The sequence below is a fragment of the Anser cygnoides genome, chromosome 2 (genome assembly GCF_040182565.1).
Source record: "Anser cygnoides isolate HZ-2024a breed goose chromosome 2, Taihu_goose_T2T_genome, whole genome shotgun sequence".
NCBI lineage: Eukaryota > Metazoa > Chordata > Aves > Anseriformes > Anatidae > Anser > Anser cygnoides.
The window spans coordinates 51,179,073-51,198,596 of record NC_089874.1 but is presented as its reverse complement, the minus strand read 5'-3'; positions in this window follow the sequence as shown (position 1 = coordinate 51,198,596).

The following is a 19,524-nucleotide window of genomic DNA, read 5'->3' as shown; positions in this document are numbered from 1 at the left end:
TTCACACCAATTTTTAATCATTGAATTTGAAAAAAAAAAAAATCAAATTTGATTTAATATTACAAAGGCTACTTTTCAGTATACATTATTTTTTACTACTACAAGTAAATAAATTGTGTACCTTTTCTTGTGGAACACATGAATTATACATTTCCAAATGTTTTGTTTCTTTGCGGAAAACTTTATAAAAAAAAAATTAATTCCTATATGAATATCTTGACTTCACTGCATTAAAAAGCACTGTTGGTTTAGGTAATGGAATCTGCAGCACTGAATTAAGTGTATTCCCCATAGAAATCATTTGCTTTCATTGTACTAAAGAAAATACAAAATCATCAAGCCCTTCACTGCCAAGGGTGCTTACAATCTCCAAGGACACTTTTTTATTAATAATTTTCATAGTATGACAAATTGCAACTTCCCTTTGGCGTTCTTTAGTAAATTATACTTTTTTGTTTGTTTTTTTCAGAATATTTTCTTTGATGTTTAAACTATTTTATATCCACATTCAATTATATAACAAAGACATTCAAAGAATGTAAACACATTGGGTAAATGAATCACATGTAATCCCCATTGATGGGTGAAAAAACATATACATATTTTAATCTTTTTTTTTTTTTTTCCTGTGCACAGCATGTGAGAACCCACGGATATATCCACAAATTAAGTATATGTATTATAGCTGACTGCTTACACAAAAATTGATGAAAAAATCAAACTCTATATCCCTTTCCATCAACTTACTTGTTAATGTATTTTAAGATATTTTTCTTTTTAATGCAAGTTTATCAGTCTGTCTATAACCTCTGCTGGATACTGAGCAACACTCAAGTGTATTTTTCCAAAATATGATATAACCTTCATAATATTGATGATGACGACTACTGCTACTACTACTATTATTATTAATATTATTATTTATTATTATGTCCAGAAAGACTGTTTTTTTTTTTTTTGGTAGCAAACAATTTGTTCTGTAGCCTTTTAATTTGAATATTCACAGAGAACAAATAATAACCATCCTAATGAGGCCAAGTAAACCTAACACAAATAAAAAGATGTAAACAGCTGAAGTCTTTCTTTTGCCTTTTGGTGAATCTGTAACTGCTATCAAGCATGTAGTGCTTCTGTTTAATTGTTTGGCTGAGAAGAAAACCGAACATCTACATGGCCTTTGAGATATGATGGTGTCTAATGTGAAGGCAAGGCCACAGCAGAAAGAAATCTCCCATTGCAGGAGTAATTTGAAAGCAATAGATGCTGTTTCAGGATACCCATATTATCTATGATTAACTCCATTAATGTTACAGTTAATTAATTCACTTTGTGGCATGCCTGTAAATATTTTAATGACTACCTGTGTGAAGTGTCCAATTTAGACATCGGTTTCTGCTGATGAAACCTAATGCACATGCTCAAACTAGACAGCAGCCAGCAGAGGAGGCTGGATATTGTGGGAGAGAAAAGCTATTACAATAGCTGATTCCCAACGTACTGGAAAACATGTGTCTATAATTTGATAGGGAGTGGAGGCCTAATGGTTAGCAGCTGTGCTCAGCAATGCCTGTTACATTTTTGAGCCTCAAGATTCTTCTCCTGATTTTAAGGCCCTCTCAAGTGCTGAACCATCCATAGAGACTCAAGTTTGGAGTGATTACTCTGTGTTGACTGTACAGAACATTAGGATATCTCTAGGATATCTGGCAGCATCTACATGGCAAGAAATACTGGCTGGTCTTGGGATATCACCTACTCCTTAAACCTTTGGTGCCCATCCTAACGAGGGCTGTCTAGAAGTCACAGTATTCCTCCAGTGTCCGCAATGTGCAGACATTAGGACCCACAACCTACTGAATTCATATTGTTCACCCTCTTCTAAAACAAGATGTCACCAGCAAGGTAGGGAAAGAAAGTTAAAAGAACCGGAGGAATCCTGATGGGCAAAGAGAACCAAGTCATATTCTAGACCATGCTACTTTGATACCAGAAAGTGAGCCAGAAATCTTATGTAAAGTTGCTGACAACCCCTGTTTCACCAAGTCATGGTAGTCATGGTTTTGCATAATGAGCAAGAAGTCAAAGGATGGCAACTACAGAACAGCTAATTTTAAGGTGTGTTTTTGTGGCATGGAAGGAAGGAGGGAAGGAGGGAAGGAAAGAGGGAGGGAGGGAGGGAGGGAGGGAGGGAGGAAGGAAGGAAGGAAGGAAGGAAGGAAGGAAGGAAGGAAGGAAGGAAGGAAGGAAGGAAGGAAGGAAGGAAGGAAGGAAGGAAGGAAGGAAGGAAGGAAGGAAGGAAGGAAGGAAGGAAGGAAGGAAGGAATGTTGATTCCCCAAGACTTGTTAAAGTCTAGCTGTCAGATTCAACTGCAGGAAACACTAGGCATCTTGCATTCTCTTAAAATTCCTAACTGATGGATGGATTTATTTATTTATTTTAAATAGCAACAAAGTGACTGAGTACATTTGAGACAGGAAAGCAAAAGCTAATGTGGCTCTGCCATTTTGCTGGTTGACATGAGAACTGAGACCCCAGAGACTTTTCTTGTGTCTGCTTCAGTGAATAAGATTTAGAAAAAAAGAAATGTAGCAAAGATGGAATCATAAATTAGACTAGGGGAAAAACTAAAAGGGAAAACAGATAAGAAATTGAGATAGAGGGAAAGGAGCAGAGATGGCAAATAATAATGTGATATCAAGTTGTTATAATAAAAAACAAAACACAAACTTATCGTGTAAAGCATATGCATAAAGGTCCTGAATTAAGTTTTCCAGTCCTATGTACTTTTTTCTTTTTCTAAATATTGATTGCTGAATTTTAAAACCCCAATGCTTGGTTTTTAATCTTTCCTTCAAATCTTTGTAGGAAGTTTACTATATATACTCAGTGTTAGCCAGCAAGTCTTAGCCAGATCCTGAATTGAATACTTCTGCAGGACTGAATGGTTGCCTGGTTTGGGTAGACTCTAGTTAAAGATTTTGATCTTTATAACTTATGTTAAGGTAATTATACAAGGAGGTGGAACAGGATAATTATAAAGATATCTGGGGAGCTGAAACACAGACTAAGCTCTCACTGACTTGTTCCATCTTTTGGCTAAGAAGAATGAAGATTTTCAATTGAATACAATGAAGTATGAATGCAAATTTCTTCTTTCGGCTTGTCATGGAAAGAAGAAATGTATTCCCTTGCACAAATGATAACATCTCAGTTTGTACAATAGTAATACCAGTAATAGAACCAAACTTTTATCATTAAAAAAATAGTTTCTTTCTCTGAAAATATCTCTCTTCTCTTTTGCATTTTGCTTTCAGCACCTGTCTATTATCCAGCCACAACGCTCAATTTCATTGACATTATCTCCTAAATTGAATCATAAATGTGGGAGAGATCTGTAACATAATAGGCAGATTGAGTGTAACTTTGAGTGATTTGAAGTGGAATTTCAGTTCCTGTCTTTGCTGACTGTTTAGTTCATTAAAAAGGAAATGCAGCTCATGTATATATGTAGATCACTCTTCTTGTGAGAGGTAGGGAGCACCAGATGTTTCCATGGCCACCTGAATACTTTCTATTTAGGACATCTCAGTCCCACACTCTCGTGAACCTGACTGTTGAGCAGGCTTAATCTGTCCCCACTATGAACTCAGATCAGTTCATATCAAATTTACTGTTTTGGTGGTAAAAAATATCTACAGCCCAATTTCACAGTATACTGGAGAGTTTATCTTTGGTTTATCCCTTGTTCATACTTAGTCCAATGATTTGTCAGGAGTGCACTCTGGAAATTTTGTAACTCAGACATCACCAAGAAAAATGACAGTTGTCTGGTTTTTGATACTCGGATACTTAAAAAAAGGAACACTATAACCCATAAACTTGTGAATACATGTTACAGAATGATTTACAGTTCTTCATGGTGTTCCTAAATGTTATGCAAAACTCTGTATGGTATTAGAAATATCTTCAAAACAAAGTTTTTCTTTATTACTTGCCATATTTAATCCAACAAACAAAAAGATGTTCTTGGAGTCATACAACATTAATCCTCCTTTAGGTTCCTTGATATATTGTCATTTGATTAGAAGATTTTTGTGAGTGAATTGTAGCTATTGAATTTTTGGCAGATGATGACTCATGTCATCAGTTTTGGGTATGGCTGGTATTTTTCCTCTCATCACTATTTCTAGCTGAAGACTACATACCTCAGTCTACATTGCTGTTGAGTTGGTGTGAGTTTCTTCAGAACATATCACAAATTCAAAACTTGCCTTGTTCATTCTGCTTTTTAGCTTTTGCTTATTGAATGTTAAAAGAACACATAAGAATTAAGTGACAGTAGAGGAAACTGGGAGGAATCAAGTTCCAATTAAGGCACAGGAGGTGTTCCGCTCAACACAGAAGATCTATATAACCTGTATCCAAAGGATGTTATGAATGCTAAATATGTAAAAGGAAGGTGAAAATGGACAAGTTCATGAAGTAGAGCTCTATTGAGGTTTATCAAATACAAAGAAACTCCAGACGGCTAAGGACATCTCAACTGAAAATGTTTGGTAGATGAGAGAGCAATCAAGGAGAACAACATATATGCTTGCTCTCTTCTTATCTTTTGTACACAACTGTTCATGGGCACTGTTGGAAAGAGGGCAATGAACTACCTGACCCTTTGGTTTACACAGTGTGGCTATTGATAGTTCCCTAGGTATCTCTAGATAATGATCAACTGTCACTTTTAATAAACAAAATTGTATGAAATTCCTAGCTGTACTTTTTGTCTTCAGGCTGATATATAAAGGAAAATATGCGTGCACAGCTTTTACCTGCTTCTAAGAAAGATGGAAGAAGCAAGGAAACCAAAACTTACTTGGACATAAAGAACAAGTGTATGACAAGATGACCAGAGAGAAACAATACCACAAAAAATGTTAGCTTTGAGTTAGATTAGGAAACTGTTGTGAAGAAATACTGCCTAATTTGTATGTACAGTTGTTTTGCCAAAGAAGGCTGCTTTGGTTAAGGAGTCAGTCCAGCTGGAGAAACAAATCTGCAGAAAAATGGCTGTGATATGGCTTGTTCTCATTGCCAGCTTGCTTTTGCCACTGTTGTCCCACTGTTCACACTAGCATACATCAGTGTTGGAGTCGAAGCTTTGACGATTCCTTAGCTGTAGGCATCTATCTTTTGACAAGTGGGTTTTAGAAAGCCATTATTTTAAATTTTACATAAGTGTACATTAACTCTCTGGCTAGTCTGACCTCTCTGTGCTTGATGAAGGCATCATTTCAACCCCTATTTATTTTTTCAGAGATAAAATGGCATGTTTCTGAATTCATATCCCCTTAATGTAGGAAGGGGAAGAGAGGGAGGAAGAGAGAGTACAATGGGATGCCCATGGCCTGTTACATGTTACAACGTACAGGTCTTCACAAAGACAAGTAACAAAATTTAAATATGCTCCAAGGCATCTCTTAACCTCCATTTGAAATACAACCTTCCTTCTCCTTTGCCTTGGGGACTACTGAGGGAAATCCAGGAGGTGGAAGGCATGTGAAAATCAAGCACGTATTTTATTTCCCCTCCCCGGCTGTGAAAGAAGACAGAAGCTTCATGCAGTTTTTATTGTTCCTCTGTGCTCAATTACAGCTCCTGTTTTCTCACACCCCAGGGACTGCCTTAGAGTCCTCTGTGATAAAGAGCCTTTAGAGCAAGTATCACCCCCTCCAGCCAAGCACTGTAAAGGAATACCCACCTCCAGAGGCTGATAGGCTGATGCTGCTTGCTCTGATGAATGGGTTTGTTGTCATGGTTAAGAAGATGAGATGGGTGAAGGACAAACACTAGGAAAATAGTTTGGCTTTTTATGTCATACTCAGATGAGAGCCCTCTCTGGGGTCAATGCCATTACATTTCAGCTATTTTTCAAAATACCCCCTTGCCTTTCTTTAAAATGGAGCATATCAAGTTTGGAATCAGACTGGCATGTGAGGAAATGCTGTTACAGTTTTTATTGCAATATTTTTACTGTTTTATATTATCTTCAAGTCCAGTGAAGACCCAGAGCTCTGCTGGCCCTTAACCCTTATATCCACAGGGGAGAATGAAGAAACTTGTTTTGAGTTGAGGAGGTGGAGCTACACCTTTATACCACTGTATGACCATTTAGCAAAGAGAACAGTCCAAATGTGCTTCACGAGCTCTGAAAAACAGCAGCTGACACTGTAATATTAAAGCAGTACCTCACAATTAAAGGAGCTTTGCTCTTACTTAGCTGGTCTGCACAAAATCTGGCTTAATGCTGACGTGTTTTGAAGCTGAGCAAGGTCTCATATATGGAGATGGAATTCTTCCTACTCAAAGCTCATAGTAGGCTTGTGGCTTCTGTTGTTACATTTGTAGACATATTGGCTCCAGGCCTGTTCACAAGGGTGGTAAAATACCCAAGGGTTTCAGCAGGATCAGACCAACTGTAAGAGCTAGAGAGCTAAAAGCAAAACAATCCACCCTCTCTCTCCCACAGAAAGAGCTTAAGCTATACCATGCAAAGTGTCAATAAAAAAGACAAAACAATGATTTGTTTTCCACATAAACATTTCATCACATCCTTTCTGAACACCAGTCATTGTGACAGTCCATGACAATATAAATGATGACATGACTGAGGTGTTCTAATACACCATTTTGCATTTCTGTAGTTGTCAAATAAATAAATAAATAAATAGATCTCCCCACAAAACCTTTAACCAAAACAAAACTCCATTATCCCACATATGCAACCAATGCTTTCTAAAAATGGCCATTCAACAAGCTAGGCTCCATACCATGACTTCAAATTAAACCATATGTTCATTTATAAAATGAAAAACTTCTGGGATGAACGAGCATTGAAAATGAGGATTATGACTTCCAAGATGATTTTCCCTAAAGGAAACCTTGGGGTAATCAGTATGCCCATCATACAACTCACTGGACACCTATGATACTGTACTGTGAATTCTGGCTTCCTCATAAAGGTCCTCTGTTTTGCAAAGAAGGGCTTAGTATGTGGACTGACAGCTTGATTTTTTACATTTTGACATTTGTTAAAAACAAGCTATGATATAATCAGTCACAGAAACTTTGTGGGCATTGTGGGGAAAATCTCTATCATTCCCAGCCTGCAGCTCACGCATTTCAGCAGAGTCCAGGCTTACCCTTCCTGTGAGATGAGACGGTGGCAAGAGGTGCTTCATGGTAAAGGAAACAAACAAAACTTCTTTCAGCTTAAAGACAACACTTTCATTATTTTTTGGCTCTTTTATAAATAGAAATAATAAAACCCATACAGAATTACAAGGAGGGTAAATCAATAAACAGGAGTTTAAACAGTACATTACTTCAAGATCCACCAAAGTTAGGGGAGGAGTATTTCTCCTTCTGTCACCTTGGTTTTAGTGGGATTCAGGGCAGGGCCAGATCCATGAAGACACCAGGGTGGTCTTGCCCTGTTTCACTGGTGAAATTACCAAATAAATATTTGGGCAGTCCTGCTTCAGTGGGGTCACTGGGTCTGCATGGTGGTAAGCCAAGCTACTCTTCTGGTTGGTGTTGCCATGGAGGCAAGCATGATGTTTGGCCAGTCTCAGGGAAGAGATTCTCTCAGACAAGGTGAACCAACAGCAAGCCCAAAGCCACAAACCAGGGACAGTTTCCTCAGTTCAGAGAAGGTCAAAGTGGACCTTCTGGGCACTGATGAGGTTTTTCTTCAGTCATATTTTATCTGCATGAGTTAATCTGATTGTGCAGGTAAAAGGTGAGATGTCACTGGAAGATTGCCATGCAATGGTGGGAGTATGCATTATACGGATGTCCTGTAGAAGTGGATCCCTTTATGCTACCTTTCTCCTAGACCATCCTCTAGCCCTCTACCTAGTCCTCTTGCCCATCATATCTCCATCTTGGACCTGTTTCCTATTCCCCCTATACGCCCCACCCCAGAAACTTGCAAAACAGAGCAAGCTCTGAGAATTAAAACTCAGCTGCCAGAGAACAAGGTAGAAGAACATTGAGGAGAGTAGCATGGAGCAAACCTGGGACGGACTTCACAGGCTGGCTGGAAGCATGGCACTGAAGCAGTGGTGTCACAGATAATGATAGCACTGCTATTTAAATTTGCCCTTACTTGATATTGCCTGCAGTTAGATTCATGACACTGCAGTGGTTTGAAGATAATGCACACCCATGATGAAGGATAGACAGAAAGCGCTCTACAGCATGAGGGAAAAGACAAACATGCTCACTTTCTGATCCACCTTGCAGTTTACAACTGTTATTCTAGGCAGTTTGAGGCCAAATTTAGCAGTGATAATAAATTCCCTTTTCATGATAACCCCTCCCCACTTCCTATCATGCTGTGATGTCCTTACAGAATATTATCCATAATGTCTTCACAAAAATAAATTGCATATATCATTGCTATATGCTACAGAAATGGAAAGGTGGTGCAAACTATACTAACCTTAATACTTTTCACTTCTAACAAGGTGCTCACTGAGATGACAAATGCTGTAGGACGTGATCAGGCTTGTAGCTCACTCTCTGTGTTTCATATGATAATGGCTGGCAGTGCTTGACTTTTTCTTGCTTAGCTGATTCTTTCTACTGTGCCGGAATTTCCCTAGCCTCAGGGGCTGCTCTGGTTTCCAACTGGCTTCTCATGACCTTGAAGGCCCATTTGTGTTGGGTTTTGCTGGAGACAGCACATCCATACCCAGTACTTCAGTGTGAGTGCTTGGGTGGCTGAAGAATTAAGACAAGAGCCTTGTAATGTATATAGATTCTTCAGCCTTCATAAAATAAATAAATAAATAAATAATAAAAAAATGGGTAAGCATGCTTCTGTACTATGAGGATAAACTTCTGAGCATTTGTGAAAAGCAGACGCTCTGCTGCTACATCCCTCAGACTACGAAGTGGAGCAGAGAACAGCAGAGGCACAGCAAGCACTTGAATGCAATCCTCCACAGGTTGTTTACTTGCTGATTGGCACTATAGAGTGGTGGTAGGAAACAGGTTTGTTTTTTCAAAAGCAGAACGTGCTGCTGCGGCAGGCCCGCCTGACCCCTCCACAGGGTGAAGTTTCCTCACCCCACATCACGTGGCTGCACAGGTTCACCCAGGACTGCAGCTGACTCACCGTCTGGGAATTTAGAGTAGGCATGGCCTTTGTAAAAAGCCGTGCTAAAAAACTCGCTGTGCAAGATAAACAGGGAAAACATGCTACTTGGCACACGTAGAGTTCAGATGTTGACCATTGTGTTCCCTGGCAGTTAATCATCACAGGCCAGCCGTGCCTTTGCAGTGGGAGGTGTGCTCCACGGCTCACTCAATGCTAAGGAAGCAGGTGCAGCAACAGCTCATTGTTATAAATGTTTTGCAAATTGGGAAAGTTGATTTATTATTATTATTATTTTTATTTTTATTTTTTTACCTCAGGTTAGCAGGGGCCGTGCTGGACAACGGGTGCAGGTGGCATGGTCAGAGGTGGGGCGGTGGGGCAAGGATGAGCATACGTGACCACCTCACCTAGTCACCTGATGTTTTTCCTTGCACCACCCACATCACCCCGGAGGCTGACCTTCCCCTTGGAGGGTAAGGCCCTCTTCTGCCTAGCATGGTCACCTGGGTCTGCCAGCTTGGGGCCACCACCATGGTGATTAGCCCTTCCTCCAATTACAGACTCACCAGCTGGGCAATGTCCTAAAAATTACCTTTAGGAGATATTCAGACAGGATATCTCACAGACAGACTTCTTGTTTCATTTCTCCTTCTCCCCTTCTACTCCTCAGTCCTTTCACATACTGAAGTTTCCCAGCCCAATAGCTAATTACAGTCAGTTTATAAGGCCCAAGCTTCTTGGTGGCTTTTCCCTTGAAGCACTGGTTGAGCGAAGGGGCTTGTCATCAGATTTTTTACCCCTTTTGGTCTTGGTTTGCAGAGGCTGAAGGTGACAATAATCTAATAACTGTTCTTTGGCCTACCTGAAATGTGCATGTTTACTTTTCATCCTAATTTCTAAGGGATAGATGGGTGTGTTATGGCTGTGTTATGTTAATTCCACCACTACTTTAGCTAATCTAGCTGGCAGAATGTTAGGGAAGTCATAGGATACTGAACTCATCACAAAAGGATAAAAGGGGATGACTGATATGTTGATTACCTACCTGCTCTGCTCCTGTTCTATGGTTGTAGGAAAGGCTTTGTTTCCCAAAGCTGCTGTTCTTGTACATCTCTACAATGGTAACATTTCAAGGAGGGGAAAAGAATGCAACAGAAGATAGCTTTTCTGCCTTTTATGGATTTTTTTTTTCTTTTATCAAAATAATTTGTTATTAAGTTTACTTTGTCCTTGCTTCCTTGCCAAGACAGTAAAATGTGTGTATGTATATATGCACACATACATATTTGTGTTAGAGGAATTTCTGGAAAATTTAATATGTGTAACTAGAGCAAAAAATCTGTATTAACTTCAAAAGCTTTGGGGGTTGGGATTGTAATAACTATATTCAGAGGGTAATTCCTTCAGCAGCTCTCCTCACAGTAAGTCAAGAAAAGTCCTTTATATAAGGCTTTAATGTCTATGGCTAATGTCACTGCCTTAGTAAATAAAAGAATAAATGGCAGAGGTGAAAGTGGTATTAAGATTAATATACAACTATGAGCTGAATATCATTGCTCAGGAATGGCTGGTAATATAACACTACATTCTCCAAAAATAAAATAAAATAAAATCATGGACAATCCTGTGGGATTTTTCTGTTATCTTTCATGGAAGATGTAGAACATTTTCTGCTGAGTTACTTGCTGTACTGAGCCAGCTACCTGTACTACCAGCTCTTTTCTGAGTACCCATCTAACTGCAGTTTCTTCAGAAACTTTTAGGTGATCCTCAGAATGAATAAGGATGACTTTTACATACCTACTTTTCTTTCAGGTCTCCTATCTGTTGAGCTAGTTCAGACAGCCTTATAAAGGACATCAAAATTAAGGCAAAAGCTCGTCACACAAAACACTAAACCTTGTTGGGAGTAACAGCTTTAGAGGTTGCAAAGTTTGTGTTAAAACCAAAGTTTCAGCACTAAAGTAAGCAAGGTGGAGGAACGAAGATTCTTAGTTCAGTTAAAATAAAGGTTTTTTTTTCTGTTTGCTTGTTTTGTTTTGTTTTGAATTAAGAAGTTTCAGGGATATAATTTCTGTAGATACAAAAAATGCTAGATGCTATAGAAAACGCAAATGCTCTCTAGGTTCATCTGTCCATTTTGAATATGGAGCCATCTAGAAAATCTGGACTTAGGCTAAGTTCCTCACTGTAAGAGGGACAGCAAAACCAGTAAGCACAGAAGCATGGAATATGGCAATACCTTTTATGGCTAAATGAGAAGCAGTAAATTTTCTGTTAGATCCAAATTCTCAGAGCTGCAAAGTGCCAGCATCTTCAGCACATTTAGCAACACTGTGGATGCTCAGGATGTGGCCCTTTGCAATCAATTCCACTTGTACCTTTTTGTGCAGACTGAAGATCATTTGCTTTGTTTTCCAGTAGTGGATTTTCCTTTTTCCAGCCTACGGAGATTGAGGTGTCTAAGTTTAGACAAACTCAAAAGTCTCAAATGGGGCTTGTTCACCGAAATGAGCTACACTAACCTTTTGTTTTCAATGCATGGCCATTTAAGCAATTGGAATTTTACTGCAAAGTGTTCCAAATTCAATTGAAAAGATGTTAGCTGGTTAGGATCACTAAAGAGGCTTTTTAAAGTAAAATTTGTTTAAAAGCAGAGAAGGCTGAAGAATCTTATCCTTCAGATTTGTCTGTAGGTGCAAATCAAAGCTTGAGGTTGGTAAGGCAGAAGCTGTGTTTATAAATGCTTATTAACCTTAAACAAGATTTCACCTGCTTCCCTGTTTATTCATTTGAGGTTCTGCAGTTTGGACTGAGGGAAGCCTGTTTTTGTAATAGAGTTCTGAAGTTCTTTCATTCTTCTTTGATAAAAATTGCACAGCCTTCTGAAGGACATTTTAATCTAATATTTTGATTAAAAAAAAAATCTGAAGAAGCTGAGCTTGTCACAGAGAAAGAAGTAGGGTGTAAATATAGATCTCATAAAGACATGGCAAATTTGGCAGATGTATATCTGTGAAAACTGGCAGAGAAAACACGTATCCAAATGTGAAAATGAAGAGATTCTTTCTCCCTAAGATTCAGGGAGGTTCAGATACAAGTTTTTAGTCTCAGTTCTTCTCTAGTTAAAATTTAATAACAAAAAGCTTATCTGGTATGCCCTATACTCTGAAAAAAAAAGAAATAAAGTCTAGATATTTTCAACTCTGTATATGCAGCATTCTGCTACTTTCACCATGAAAATAAGAAATCAGAGCTATAAATAAATAAATTAATTAAATAATTAAATAATGGACCAAGACACAACACAACCTGAAGCTATCCATAAACATTTAGGAGAGAGAATGGATCTTTAGCTGTCCTAAGCTTTTCTTTGTCTGGGGCAGTGCCCTGAGTAGAAACATGTGTCTCCACTGTGATTAGAAAGGTCCATCAGCTGGTCAGGCAATTAAAGGGAGAAGTTGTGATTGAGATGATTGATTAATGGGTCACCTTCAGTAGATCCTCCAGCAGTGGTTATTGCAGCCTGTTCCAGCAGTGTTTCTCACCCTGAGTGGGAAGGGACCCCTGACTGCCTAAGCTCTCTACTCTTCTCCTAGGAGAGAAGGTCTGTTCAAGCTATATACGTGACAGTTAGTTTAACCTTGTGCACTTGAGAGATACTCAGTTAAAATATCTAATTTCATAGCAGACCAATCTCATCTTATTCTTGGTAAACTTACCAGGATAGTCCTTGATATTCTGACTTTGGTATTCAAAATGTAAAAATCTTCTCAAATAACATCCTTAAAGCTAACTCTTCTGTAACTTGCTCTAGATAGTTTCCATCATTAAAAATATATACATACATGAAAACACACAAAAGAGTATCCCATTTTAATTTTATGAATGAATATCCTTTAAATATGGTGGCTGTGACTTGCATATGAAGTTTTTTTAAAAAACAGTCTACCCTTTAGACTGTTGTCTAAAGGGTTTACCCTTGTTCCTGCTTGTACTGCTCACTACAAAGACCGTCATTTTCAAACTACCTTCAACTGTCGTATTAGTGCTGTTACTTTGTAGATTATTTTTTTTCTATTGTGTGTGTGTGTGTGTTGGTTTGGAGTATATTAACCAAAGGCTCAAAAGAGCTATTAGTAGGAATATTTCACAGCAGCCTTCCAAAGCACAGAGCTGACAACAGGAAAAAAAAAAAATAAACAATACAAACTGACAAACCATCTACAGTTTCATTTATAAACCTCAGCAAGGAAAACAAATCTGTAAACTCAAATCAACTCCTGAGACAAAGACAGGATGTAAATTCCTGCTTGGCACATGTTTCTGATGAGCTCAATCAGATTGCTGCTAACGGAATTTCCTTCAGAAAAGATATAGGGAAGTGTGCAATTACTTAGGACACTTCAGTTTAAAGAGGTACTGACCACAAGTGTTACTGTCTACATTATGAAATATTTGCCTGGGTGCAATTCAGCATAAGTCAAAAGCTAAATTCTTAGTCAGTACTTGTTCTTCACCAGTTTTCTGACAGCCAGGTGCTCAACAAATGTAGAGTAGTCCTTTAACTTTGAAAGCATATTCAGAGACATATATTTTCTAACATCCTCCCATAAGCAGTCCAAGTTATTTGAACTGGACTATTTCCAGGTAATTCACCTCAAATGCTCCTTGAAGACTTGGAAATCTGTCCCCCAGTGAACTTAGCTGAAAAATGAGAATGGTTTGGTTCAGAAATGTCAAAATGTTTTGTCTTCATGCTTCTGACATTTTTTTCTGCTTTTTCAAATTTGGCTACAGCCATTTACCAAAGTCAGGCCAAAATATTCACTATTTTTATAACTCATTGATTTCATATGCCCTTTCCCCCTCCAAAAAGAGCATCTGCCAAAACAAAAAATAAATGCCTACTTCTAGTAATGAATAATATATTTGCAGTGGATCATGTTCTGTCTCATTATTTCTCAAAATGGGTGTGAGTCCTGAAGTAGACACTGAAGAATAGCAAAGGAGAAAGCACACATCTGTGTTGCAGAAAGTATAGTGCGACATCCATTCTGTCTGTATTACAGTCTCCTGAACATATAACGTTTGGGCTGAGAACTAATCTAGAGCTGTCTTCTGGTAGTCTTGGGCTTGGTTAGCAAGTGATTCTATTACTCCCACATTTTTAATTGTCTCTATTACAAAGCCTTCTTACCATTACCGAGATGTTTCTTTGGCTGTATGACGAAACATGATAGAGATATCCTACTAGAGGGTTGCTTCTGGAGCTCCAGGTCTCATTTATTTTCATCATGCTTTTTGCTACTCCATCTCCACAGTGCTTTGCATGGAACACTCAGCTTTTTAAAAAGTATAATACAACTACAGCTGTAGCAAAGGAAAGTGCTAAGAGCAGAGACATAAATTAAATGTTAATCACACAAAAATGATTACAATTTGATAATATACAAAATGAATCCATCTCCCTTGAAATTAAATCAAAATTATTTAAAATCTCAATGTGCAATCACAATCAAAACAACTTATAAAATGATATTTTAATTTAAATTGCTTAAATGGAATGCTTTAGTGTGTTCAACTGGCAGATATGCATAGTCCCAGTACTTGTATAATAAGCTACTTCAGTTAGATAGCAATTAACTTTTTAAATTTAGTAAGTATTACAAATTGCCAATTGCTTCTAAGAAGAAGTGTCTAGAGAGGAGATCAGGTACTTTTGGCTGAGAAAAAGAAAAATGTAATAGTTTTAACTAATACTGAAAGGTTTTCTGTATTAAAAATGTGATAAAGCTAATGGTTATAAATAGTAGTGATGGACAATTGCTCCCTATTATTTTTTATAATAGTATATAAATTCAATGTTGATTTGTGGCTAAATTTTTAGGTTTAGGCTGAGTCTGTTTTCTGCAAGGTGCTATATGAATAGAAAATCAAGTCTTTTTGATTCATAGCCCAAAAGGGAAACAAAAGCAAGTATATATAACTAAAATAATAAAAAAAAAAAAAACAAAACACCACCAACAGGAAAAAAAAAAAAAACTTAGAGAGCAGTTAGCAGTTGAACAGAGAGTTTGAGAAGTAGTTTGAAAGCATTAAGAAAGTGCCATCAACTTTCAGGTGCATTTATGTTCCTAAATCCCTTTGTATCCTTTGCAGGTTGTGGCTTTGGTACTCTTTTGGACTAGGAGGTGTTGCTAATGGGAGAACAGAGAGAGACTTATGGTGGAAGATCTCACAGGCGTGATGTGAAGGGCTTTTAGAAATAACAAAGAGATTCCTGCAAACTTGAGTGAGCTCTTTCCTGACATAAAAAAAAATAAATAAAATAAATAAAAACCTACTCTTCTGTTTCTGCACTCATAGTGCCTGCAAATACATTATATGATGTGGATTTAAAACTATGTTATCCCCACTTTGAAGGACTGTCAACCTGAGTCCTGGCTGATAGCTGATAGCATGTGAAAAGGGATAATCCATCATTAAAAACCAACGCCAAGGTAACGGTTAAATGTTTATGAGTAGAAACAGAGAGTGTGTGACTGTGTAGGCTTTGTTTCTTTGCAGGTAATTACTTTCTTACGTGCTGTGACTTGTGGGCCCCCAGCAGCACTGAGATGTGAAGGCAGTTGGCTCAAATGGGTAGGCTTCCGTCTTCAGTACCTGCTCGGTTGCTGTGAGTACTGAGTTGTTATCTCCCCACCTTGTGATTAGCATTCCTGAACACACTGAAGCTGGCCTCCTGGAGAAAGTTTTATTTATCTAAATGCTCATTAATCTGATAAGCAATGGAATAGGTATTCTCACTGCATAAGAAGCAGGCATGTTCTCAGGCATAACACTGCTGAGCTGGCAAGTTGAAAGATTTTTACATATATTACCCTTTCATATATAAGGACTGGGAAAGAGTAGTTAGTTGGGGAGTTGCAATAAGCAGGCCAATATTAGAAAAGAACTAGTGTACAGAGTAAGGGGAGCAGGTAGATGCTGGAGACAGGCTGGGGGATGGCAAATGAGCAGTGAGAAAAAGGAACCAGAAGGAAAGCGGGCTGGCACACAGTCAGCAGTGCAAGCTATGCTGACAGGCAGAGCACTGTATAGGTAGGTGGCACGCAATAAGGGAAATCCATATAATGAAGGAGGGCAGATGAAAGGGGAAAAGATTCAGCCTCCAGGATTCACGTGGCTTGCCAGTAGTGGTCTGTAAAACCGTGTGAAACAACCACGGCTAAGAGTTTGTTTCAGTCCTGCAAGGAATCCCAGTAACGTAAAGTAGAATATCAGGCATGTTGTTCCCTTCTTTCTCTGTATATCTTGAATATTTATGCAAGCTCCTGAATAGAGTGCAAACAAAATACTAGATGGTTAGCATATTTTTGGAGCAAACATTTATTTTAGAAGCAGGGGACAGAGGTCATGGCTGCCCATAGAAGTCGAATAAAAGCAATGGGAAAACCTTTTTTTTTTTTTTTTTAATATATATATATATATATTTATAAATAAAGGATTATAAACAATGGGTCACAAGTCAGGTAAAGATGGGCTAAACTCACAGTTTCTTTTTTCAACGTCATCAAAGTTTCAGATGGAAAACATTAACCTGATAGAATAATGAGGAAGAAGAGATGGAAAAAAGCAAAAAGAAATAATTATCTGAGTCTATGCCATTTCAATTACGTTTATTTATTTACGTGTTTGCAAGAGAAACATGTTTCTGTTTCATTGGAAGGACAATTGGGTGATTTGTCCTATGAAAGCATAATTTAAATATTTTCAGGAAGACAGGAAATGTGTATGCCAAAAAGATGCAAATGGTTTTAATGTCTAGTGTAAGTAATTTTCTGAAAACAGTATCTGTTCTTTCTGATTTTAATACCATCTGAACATACATATAATTTCAATTACATATAAAGTCATGATCCATCTGAGTACATCATCCAAAGGGAGGCATAAAGGACGAAATTATTTACATTCAAAAAACTGTAAAGGTGGTATTCTCTGCAGTGTTGCTTCCTGAAAATTAGAAATGGATAACAGCTAACTTCACACTGACCTGAGCAAAGTGTGTGTTCAAATATCCTTTTGGTGCCCAATTTTATGGTCCAGTTGGGCTACATCCTTTAGAGAAGACAATGGAAAAACAGGTCATGCACATTAATTTTTGGTCATTCCAGAAAAAAATACTTTCTGTTTGGATCCTGATGCGACATGTTTTTTAATGAAACAGTTTTACATTATACCTGCTTTCTAGGTGTCACACTGCTTACAGTGTGTCTGAATTATTGCTAAGTACTATTCAAAGTGGTAGTGCTTCAGAAATCAAAATAGAGATGTCTTTTGTGCACTTCAAGGGCTCAGAAATGGACTTCCATTAGAAAGGATTTGGCTGCTGTGTCTTTTGGAGATACCCATTCTAATTCATACCTTCAATTCCCCCACAAAAGACAACTATTTTCAGGATGGTTTTTCTTGTGGGCTTCTTTAAGAATTTCTTTATCTGTTTTTCCTGTTTTTGTTTGTTTGTTTGTTGTTTTGTTTTTCTGTTTGTTTGTTTTGAAGTATTCTTGTAAAAAGTGATAGAAGAAAAACTGTCCAGGTAAGATAAATCTTCCCATAATGGCAGATCTACCCTGTTTTTCAAACTTTCATTGTGTGCTGCATTATATCGTGCCATCATTGATCTCACTGACAGTAGCATGGCTTCATTCTTCGTGATGACTGTAATTCAATTTCTTGGTGACAGTGTTCCTTGACAACACTTATCTTCATAGTAAGTCAAGATGGAAAGCATTTCCCATTCAACAGATCTTGTGATACTACTCTTTATCTTTACCTACAGAAAAGCTGCTGCTGGTACTGAACAGATGGAGATTTCACATTGTTTAGTGATCACTACTCCCCTAAGTGAGTCCTCAGTACCCTTTTAGCTGGTAATGGGAAGACCACAATAATAAGTGGGGAATTGCAGTAGTTTTATAAACACCCTGTGTAAACAACTGAGATGATAGGAAATGTATCCCTACTGAGGCCCTGCCTAGTGAAAGGAAACTCTCTTGCTCACACACACTCTTGCCTTCATTTTTTCGTGGTATGGAGATTCAATCAGATGATCTGTTCAGTTAAAGGTCAAAATGGAATTCCTTCCCACCCTTTCTCATTTTTCCAAGCCAAAGATTTTATTGGCTATAGTACAGTAAAAAGAGAGGAAAAAAAAAAAAAAGGCAATATATCCTGACTAGACTAGGGGTTATCCCTTTTATTTTTAAATAACTTATTTTTAAATAACCTTTCCAGCATGTTTTTCATGCTGGAAATAACTGGAAATAACTGGAAATAACCTTTCCAGTTGTTTTTAAAAAGCAGTCAAATTAATTCAGATATTTTAATTGTATCTGAATTTACACTGATTTTTGGACAAATACCGCCAGGACTGACTTAACGTTGGATAACGGTAAGGCAAATTTTGCACTGACTTACACACTTAGAATTCCACTGAAACCAATATATGTACATATCTGCAGAACACAGTTGAGTGAATCACTGCTTGCTTTGAACAAATGCACACATTTTTAATCCTTTGAAGGCTTTTCTTTCAAGGCCTCACTTAATTTCAATTTACAGCAAATCTATCCTATTTCAGTAAATTTATCATTCCACCCCAGCCTGAACGAAATGTATGGGGTCAATAGCACCAGCAGATTTAGTCTGCCTAGGTGCCAGAGGTGAAAGAGCATTAACAAAAAGTTATTCCTGATAAATCAAGCCTGCTGCTGCTCCTTCCATTTTTCTGTGAAAGGCTGAGTCTTTCAGAACTGTGTGTGCAGACTGGTAGAATCACACCTGCTATGTAAGTCACAGAATCATAGAATATCCAAGTTGGAAGGGACCCACAAGGATCATTGAGTCCAACTCCTGAGACCCCAGAGGACCATCCAAATAAATAAATAAAAATAAAAAATCAGATCACATATCTGTCCAAATGATTCTTGAATTCCAACAGGCTTGCTGCTGCGACCACTTCCCTGGGGAACTTGTTCCATCAGCCAATTGTTCACCCATCTTATTATGCTTTTATCTAACTGTATTCTGGTCATTTTTTCCAGAAGGATACTGTGAGAGACAGTATCAAAAGCTTTATTGAAATCCAGAAAGGTTACAACAGCAGCAGCAGCAGATAAGGAGAAATGAATTAATTTAATACCATCATCTTATTAATCCATTACCTGGTGGCCACTGCATTGAGGTTGATCACAATTTGCAAAAACTCACATATGGTTGCCTGAAGTCTTATTAGTAATATCTGTGCAATATATGAATGAATCCAATCTAAAGTCATATATAATAATCATAATGGGATTTGCTG